The sequence below is a fragment of the Trachypithecus francoisi genome, unplaced genomic scaffold (genome assembly GCF_009764315.1).
Source record: "Trachypithecus francoisi isolate TF-2019V2 unplaced genomic scaffold, Tfra_2.0 Lachesis_group6, whole genome shotgun sequence".
Classification (NCBI taxonomy): domain Eukaryota; kingdom Metazoa; phylum Chordata; class Mammalia; order Primates; family Cercopithecidae; genus Trachypithecus; species Trachypithecus francoisi.
In genome coordinates, this window is record NW_022681471.1 from 128722840 (window position 1) to 128729921 (window position 7082).

General features: G+C 41.2%; 1 non-coding gene across 1 annotated transcript; it reads right to left on the bottom strand.

Annotated features, from left to right (window-relative positions):
- Nucleotides 1-4086: 4086 nt before the first annotated feature.
- Nucleotides 4087-4220, bottom strand: LOC117078661. Its single transcript, XR_004435097.1, has one exon. It is a non-coding gene; the product is annotated as a small nucleolar RNA SNORA48 (small nucleolar RNA).
- Nucleotides 4221-7082: the final 2862 nt, after the last annotated feature.

Here is a 7082-nt window from a genome sequence, read left to right on the forward strand (position 1 = left end):
ATATTCAATGCTAAAACAAGAAAGCCACAGGCAAACCAGTGTAAGCTGGCCAGCATACTTATGCTTCCAGTCAAGATGGAGTAACATAAATAGAGTTTTCCCTCCAGCCTCAAATGACCAAAAAGTAAAGAGTCAACCATTTAAGGAAGAACTGTTTTCAAGACTGGATACCAGGCAGTTAAGGGCAGTGATTCTCAAAAGATTAATTTAAAAACAAAGGGAAAATAAATAAATTTTCAAAAGAGAGAGAGAAAAAAGGACAGTGATTCTCTAGAAGCAGAAAAACAAAAGACCTATGGTGGCCCCAGCTCACTGCCTTGAGAGCATTTCCAGGCTATGACTGGAAGGCAGAAACTAAGAGAAGCCTGCAAAACTCCCTGAGTTGAGGAGACGGAGCTGAGGGAACAGCCCAAGCATAAATCAACCTACTAGAAAGCATCTTGCCATCAGAATTGTCAAAACATCAAAGCAGCATACCTTTGAGATAAGAGATTCTGGAAATTTTCAAACACAGTTGGGTCAACTCTTGCTTCTATCTCTTGAAACCCCAATGTAAGATGTTTGGAGTGTGCATCGGTCTGTTTTCTATTTAATGCAAAACCTTGAGCCAGCTTAAACACTGTCAGATTTACACTATTGAGTTTTAAATGACTTCTTTTAACAAGTTAGATATATTATGCAATATTCCATCTAATATTTTGAGGGGAACAAAAGAATGCAAACACAATTTGATGCACTTTAAAAAAAATTATTGTAGGCCGGGCATGGTGACTCACACCAGTAATCCCAGCACTTTGGGATGCCAAGGTGGGAGGATTGCTTGAGCCCAGGAGTTCAAGACTAGCCTGGGAAACATAGCGAGACCTCATCTCAAAAAAGTAAAATAAAATAAAAATAAAAATGTTTAAAAAATCATTATAATTCTGTCCTGAAAAGATAAAAATCAAACCAGCATATTATGAGTAATTCACCTATTAAACAACTTAGTACAGTGCCAGTAAAACGGGAAACTAGGTCTGTACTGAGATAATCTAATTCTAGTTCATGCTTTGCTCTCTGATATTGGGTTGTTTCAAAAGAAAGACATTTTTGCTTAAAACATCCAGATAATTACAGTTAATCTGAATTTATCAGCTTTGATTTTGTTTGTAGATAACAACAATGCTTACATTTGTTTAGTTTCTGTAAACCTCAGTCTATAAACAAAGAAGATACCTTCAAGACTATCCACTTATGAATTAAAATTATTTGCTTTTAGCAAGACTAAGCAGAAGAAGAACATAGCATATGCTGTAGAGGATATGTCTTGTTCCTTTAGTGGTATTTCTTACTATTGGAGTTTCTTTGCACTCAATTTATTTGGGATTTAGTAAATGTAGCCTTAGCTGTACATGCTTGGGAAGAAAGAAAGCCTTCACATTCTCCATACGTGTAACAAAGATGTGTATTTCAAGCTTATAGATGCTTTTCTGCAACAAAAGATATATAGTCTCAATGGGTTATCCAGACTGCCTTTATGTTCACCAAAGTGTTAGGCTATCCAAGATTAAAACTCCCCAAGTCCATTAACCTCACCCGTTTTTTTTTGACTACAGCATAAGCAACTCTTTCATGACATCACTAAATAGCATACACATGTGGTCACAGTTACCGATATATATTTCCTGGCTGGGTGCAAGATGAGGCACTGTTTGCACAGTATCCCTTAAGCAAAATGTCAGCTTCCACCTGCAGACATCTGCCTGCCCAAATGCGGGTGTGCAAGCAGTATATGCTGAGAAAAAAATCTGTTATAAACTGTCAGAAGAAGACCAGACAAACTGCAGACCTCAACAGCCTGCCGCCCTTAAGCAGCCGTTTCTACAAGAAATTATGTGAAGATTTTCCTAAGCCCAAGAGCTGTTGTAGACAGGCACGGTTTTCACATCATTGTTCCCCAGTTGGGATTTCACTCTGTCTCAATCCCATTTTAATGTCCCCAGCAGGTATATCAATGCTATGATTCCTCTCTGATTATCATCAAATCACCAAATTACAGTAAACGAAAGTCAGATCATGCACTGAAGAGACTTTTCCATCCATAGCATGTTATCATTTGAAAGTAGAAGGTTTTATTTACAAAATAAGAATGTACAAAATGATGCATGCTAGTTGTTTCAGAGAACTTAAAATACACAGTTACCCTGGAGGAAATGGTCACATTCTTCATTTCTGTTAGTACCTGTCAAGATTAAACTTCCTGGTTGGAGACTAGAAGATAAGATCAGAGCAGGAATACAAAGAAAGAGAACACAGGCTACTCAGACATTTCCAGTCACAGTAAGAAATGGCCTCTGGAATGGAACTCAAATTAAAGACTAAATTCCCAGAAAAAACCTCCACCAGTCCTGTCTCTCATATTTTTTTTTCATGCCCAAAACCATGTGATTTTTCAGATCTCAGTCTGTAACTGTCTTGGTCAGCTTGGGCTTCCATAACAAAATACAGTATACTGAGTGGCTTATAAACAGCAGACATTAATTGCCCACAGTTCTGGACTCTGGAAGTCCAAGATCAAGACATGGCAGATTTAGTGTCTGGTGTGGACTTCCTTCCTGGTTTGTAGACAGCACCTTCTTACTGTGTTCTCTCATGGTGGAAGGGGTGAGGGAGCTCTCTGGGGGGTCCCTTTTATAAGGGCACTGATTTCATTTATGGGACTCTACCCCCATGACCTTATCACCTCCCCAAAGCCCCAATTTCTAATAATATAACCTTGGGGGTTAGGATAAATTTGGAAAATACATGAACATTCAGACCATAGTAGTGGGAAAGGCTACAGTCATGTGCCACTTAACAACAGAGATACATTCTGATAACTGTGTCCTTAGGTGATTTCCTCATCGTGTGAACATCACAGAATGCACTTTCACAAGCCTGGATGGTCTAGCCTACTACACACCTAGGCTATATAGTCTAGCCTGTGGCTCCTGGGCCATAAACCTGTATAGCAGGTTACTGTACTGAATACTGCAGGCAATTGTAACACAATGGTTAATATTTCTGTATCTAAATTCATCCAAACATTAAAATGTACAGTAAAAATATGGTATATAAAATAAAAAATGGTACATTAGTATAGGGCAGATTCATTATAACTTTAAGGAATGGCTGTTGTATATGTAATACATATATATCCAGGAGTTGGAGGCTGCAGTGAGCTATGATGGTGCCGCTGCACTCCAGCCTGGGTGACAGGAAAATCCTGTCAAAAGGAAAGGAAAGGAAAAGAGCCTAGGAGAGGAGGGGAGGGGAGAGGAGGGGAGGGGAGGAAAGGGTGTTAATATCAGATAATTGACAGAGAGTGGGAAACCAGGAGAGAATAATTTGGAGTGGGAAAAAAAGGGAGAGAGTAGATACAAATGCTGTTTGCAAAAGAGCAAATCAGACAGTTTCTCTCACAGCCAACTTGTAGATAAAATAGCATCCCCTTGCTCTTGTGGGTGTAATGAAAATTCCCACTCAGTAGGTGTTCTACTATTACGACGTTAGGTCTGGTGAAATGCCAGTGCTGTTTGCCTGTTGCCATAATCAATCAGCCATTGACACTTGAGTAAGAATTAATAAATTAGTGCACTGTCAGCAAATGGGTTGTCAGTTTCGAAAACCCAGCTGATTTACTTCCAAGAAAGACAAAGCCCCCACTGCAGCACAGCGCCTGGAATTGACGGAGTTTATCTGCTAAAGGAGAAGGCAGACTCCAAAAGGGGGTTAACAGGAAACTGAACACAAGTCCTTCTCACGTCAGGATTTTCCGGAGCACAGACTGACCTTTTACAACTCCACAGTAAAAACCAGTGACTTCTGAAGAGGGATTCTGAATCATATTTTCCCCCAAGGATTGGAAGAGTCACTTTTTCATGTGTCATCCTCACTTGTTGGGGACATGTGTGTGTGGCTTCATGATTGATTGCCTTATGCAAACTCTAATTTTGTACACAAGTCTACACTGGTTATTCTACATAGGTGGTCCAATTCCCCATTGATTTGCCCCTTTTCCTGCCATGCTGTTATCCCTAAAATGAGCTTTACTTTTTTTTTTTTTTTAAATGTGTCCAAGGCATGAATCAGGCATAGGCACAGATGAGAAGCCAAGCTGGGATGAACAAGGGGTTGCTTTGTCCCTGGTGATATGAGACGGGCACCACCAACCAGATGCCACTCTATCCAGGTCAGGAACATAAAATGAGCTTCTTAGGGCAAATCAGAAGGGCACTCAAGGAGAGTCAGAGATAGTGTTTGGATCTGTGTTCCCACCAAATCTCATGTCAAACTGTATTCCCCAGTTTTGGAGGTGGGGCCTGGAGAGAGGTGATTGGCTCATAGGGATGTTACTGGTCCTCAAACTGACCCTTTTCTCATTTTAATAGTAAAAAGCACACCTGCGGGTAGAGATATAAGATGCTAATGAGACCTGCAGTCCATGAACAAGCATGTACGGCTACTGCGCATGTGCACCCAGAGGACCACCCAGAACATGCTTACTAGCAACACCTCTTTCCACCTCCTTATGAATCATCATGTAAGACTCCCATAAAGGGAGTTTCTCCAGCAATAATCAATACTCTCTCACCCTAACTAGCTGCCTGCCCTGAATCTCCTTTCTCAGGGTATACTCTCTATTCTCCCACTGACTTGCAAAATACTCTTTTTGTTTTGCAATAATTTACTCTATGCTGCATCTCATCTGTGTGTCTGTGTTTAAATTATTTTAAACTATGAAGACAAGAATCAAGGTATCACAGCAGCCGTCAGTAATGTGAGAACGGACTAATATGAACAGAAAATGAGGAAACCGGCTATCAGGTAGCAGGACGAGAAAGCCCCTAATCTCATCCTGCAAACAACCTGCACCACACCAGGCTCACAGGCCCTCCTGAATCCTTCCAAGCTCACAATATCCCCCATGTTCTCCCAAGCTCAAAGTGGCCTCCACATCTTCCCAAGCTCTCACTCACTCACAGTCCATGTCCTCCAAATTATATTTCTCAGAAGATTCCACAACTTTCTTTTCCTGCCTCTTCCCTGCAGGCAGAGGTTAGAATCAGCCTCTCTGGTCAGCCTCATCTGAACTCCTTTTTCTGTCTTTTCTTCCCATTCGTTCATAATCAGTGCTTTTATTAACGTCTCCACACTTGGACATCTTAGGTGAAATGTGCTCCCTGTGGGGCTCTGACGGATACCCCATCTTCATTCATTCATTTCTATAAAGGAACTTGAGGCTTGCAACCTGTTCACTGTTCAATTTGCCTTTTTAAACCCAGCCTCATATTCCACCATCCTACAGAAACCCCCATGGCTCCACAGTCTCCCAAAAGTAAATTTAGGGGGAAAATAGCAACTTGATATACAACTTGCACGATTTTCTCTGTTGATTTCACCTTTCTGATTTGGCTGAAGTTTCACAATGCAGGGATATCATCATCACTCTTCCAACAGGAAGAAACGTTTTTCTTCAATCCCCGGCAAACTGGAGAACTAACAGATGAGTAGCACTGGCACTCAAAATATTTAGACACATATGAGGGCATTTCTTGCCCAAAACGACAGCTTAACTTGACTGCTACTGTTTACCGTAATGTTAGGAGGCTTGTGCATTTTTCTGACCCTCCAGCAAAGGTGAAGATCAGTCATCCAATAACTGATGTCACAAAACAGATGTCATGAAGCAAACATCTGCAATGGTGTAGCAGGACGAGCCGCAGACGAAACTCCTCAGACACTGAGTTAAAGAAGGAAGAGGTTTATTCGGCCGGGGGCACCAGCAAGACTCCTGTCTCAAGAGCCGAGCTCCTCAAGTGAGCAATTCCTGTCCCTTTTAAGGGCTCACACCTCTAAGAGGGTACATATGACAGGGTCGTGGTCAATTCAGCAAGCAGGCGGTACGTGACTGGGGGCTGCATGCACCAGTAATTAGATTGGAACAAAACAGGACAGGGATTTTCACAGTGCATTTCTATACAATGTCTGTAATCTATACATAACATAACCGATTAGGTCAGGGGTTGATTTTTAACTACCAGGCCCAGGGTGTGGCGGCAGGCTGTCTGCTTGGGGGTTTCATTGCTGCCTTTTAGTTTTTACTTTTTCTTTCTTTGGAGGCAGAAATTGGGCATAAGACAGTATGAGGGGTGGTCTCCTCCTTTAATGGAACAGGAAGCTTACTCTTCCTAGCTTGGAAACAATGGTCAACAAGGGTACCTGGTAAAGATGGAGAGTTAACTCTGCGAAGTGTGCTGGGGAAATGCTAATTTTCTCACACTTTCCATGCTCATGCTGAGTCCCTGGGGCAGCATGACCAAGAGCTCTAAGAAGAGAAGGAGAATCTCTTTCCATTTACCCCCACTCCAAACATGCATGCAAACAAATGGGTGCATCAATAGAGTAAGTTCACACTCTTCTACCAAAGAGTTCAATAAACTGACAATTACATGATCCTATTTGGGGGTCAAAACATAGAAATTTTGGTTTCTTCCAATAATAACAACTTTGCACTAGTAGTTCACTATCTAGAGCAAATAAACGAGAGAAGCATGATGACTATGAAATAAAAATCACAACTGAGTCAGACTTTTAGAAAGGAGACAGTATGTATTCACTGACAGCCAGATATTTCAGCAAGATGTACCAGGTAGTTGTTCTTGAGAGAATAATAACAGATGAATCTCAGGTTCAGAAAAGGCGAAAGTAAAAACAACAAACCTGAATGCTACATACCACTTGGAACAAGAATGTTCAAAAAAAATATGACTTCAAGATGCTCAGGAACTAGATCCCTTCCTTTTATCTCTTCTACCACCCTAATACATGACTTTCATCTTCAAGTTTGCCTCATGACTCAGTGTGAATGCTGAAGCTCCAGCCATCATATCTACATCCCAGAAAGCAGATGAGGGAGCAGTGAGGAACAAAATGGCGTCTGTGCCAAGTGAATTAGCTCTTTCTCTGCATTCTTCCTAAATGTCCCATGACATTTCTACTGCAATCCTATTGAACTTAGTTACTTGCCCCAACTAGTTGAATGAGAGGCTAGCAACTATAGT